A 1,845-nucleotide genomic window follows, 5' to 3' on the forward strand; every position below is an offset into this window, starting at 1 on the left:
ACTATTATATTCAATAAGAAAATGATATCAAAGAGTATTCGATATTAACTTGTATTTAACTTGGATAAATGAGAAAGTACATAATTATATTAAAAATAAAGATAAGAGTATTTATGAGAAAATAATAATCATATATTTAACATAATGATATATTATTATTACAATGATAAATAAGTTATTGTTTAAAAAGATACAATACCACAGTTAAAGGTATGCAACTTCGTGAATCTGTTGAATACATTAATATATTGTATTGAGAGTATTTTATGCATTTAATTTAGAAGTATTATTTTCATTATTATTTTTACAATACTTATGAATAATATTTATTAATTATATACCATCATTGTTTTTCAATTGAGGTTAAGAATATTAATAAAGTAAACGAAATATAACAACATAAATTTAAATCAAAGTTCATTGTCAGTAGTAAGTATTTATTAATACTCTCATTATTCTGTTTTGTTGATGTCTTTGGTTATTATTTTGATTTTATGATATGTTTCTAATAAATTATTAATGAGTTTCAATACAGAATAAAGTTTCTTGTGTCTTATTAATTATGATTATTAGTTGAATGGTTAGAGTCATTGAATTTAGTTTAATACCAATTAATAAAAAAGTAATTCGAATCATTCAAAATAATAAATGGTTTTGATAATAAGAATGAATATTACCAATAAAAAGTCTAACTATGTATGCTTACTAACAATATATGTGTTTTAAAGATTTAGTAATATAGATAAACCTATTGTTATCATCAACTAATATTATTGAATATTTTTGTTTTATTGTAATTAGTATCAGTTTGAATATGCTGATGAAACAAACAATGTACTATTACATCATCGATAACCAATATTCATATAATAATGTTGCTATAACACTTTCAAGTGTTGTAATAAACAAAATTGTTAAATAGTTGTGTTTTAATTTTTAACAATCAAATTCGTAACTCAACTATGTTAAACAATACTAGAATGTGACTATACTCAAAACGATATGATGAAATAATATGTTAAAAAAATAAAATCAAAGTATATTCCAAAGAATAAATTGATATGAAACGTAATAGATTAAAAGATTTGTTGATTAATAAAAACCAGTGCAAAATTAAAAGTATAAGAAGAACCAAACAAATGAAAGTTTAGGTTATTATCAATAAAATGATATAACAAATAATTTTAATAAAAAAAACATTCAATAATAAGAAAAATAAAGAAAACAATAACCATAAAAATGATAAAAGTACAATAGAAATATAAATTTGCCAATCTGATGAAATAGTAATGTCTTATGAAATAGAAGGTAACTAAAGATAAGAAATGATAAAATGAATAATAATTGAATTTAGAAGAAACTGTATAAGACATATGCTAAAAGTGAATATAATGGAATATATCAAATTATACAAAATAAGAATAACACATCTACAATAATAAAAGAATGAAAGAATAAAAAGAATGAAAGACATTAATAAATAGAAAATGAATAATCAATTAATGAAATAAAATGAAAATGAAATAATAAGAAATTAGCAATTAAAATAATGAAAAATATCAATACAAAAAGAAAAATTAACAAAGAAAAATGGATAAGAAAAGTAAAAATAGAAAAATAGATTGAGTTATAATCAATAAAACTTACTGACTATAATTTGTCTCACAAAAATAAAATTCTTTTATATATCATATTACAGTAAATAGTCCAACTTATTCTGACATTTCTGTTTATCTGTTTCATTAAAAATTTTTGGGTATTGAATTGTGATATTAAACAAAATTCATTGGAAAATAACGAAAAAAAGGGAAAAACAAATAAAGAAATAAAAGAACTAAAAAAAGA

General features: G+C 19.6%; 1 non-coding gene across 1 annotated transcript; it reads left to right on the plus strand.

The window, feature by feature from the left end:
• The first annotated feature begins 563 nt into the window (after window positions 1–563).
• Window positions 564–646, plus strand: ENU1_181450. Its single transcript has one exon. It is a non-coding gene; the product is annotated as a tRNA-Asn (tRNA).
• Window positions 647–1,845: the final 1,199 nt, after the last annotated feature.

The sequence above is a fragment of the Entamoeba nuttalli genome (genome assembly GCF_000257125.1).
Source record: "Entamoeba nuttalli P19 unplaced genomic scaffold asmbl_8154, whole genome shotgun sequence".
NCBI classification, from domain to species: Eukaryota; Evosea; order Mastigamoebida; family Endamoebidae; genus Entamoeba; species Entamoeba nuttalli.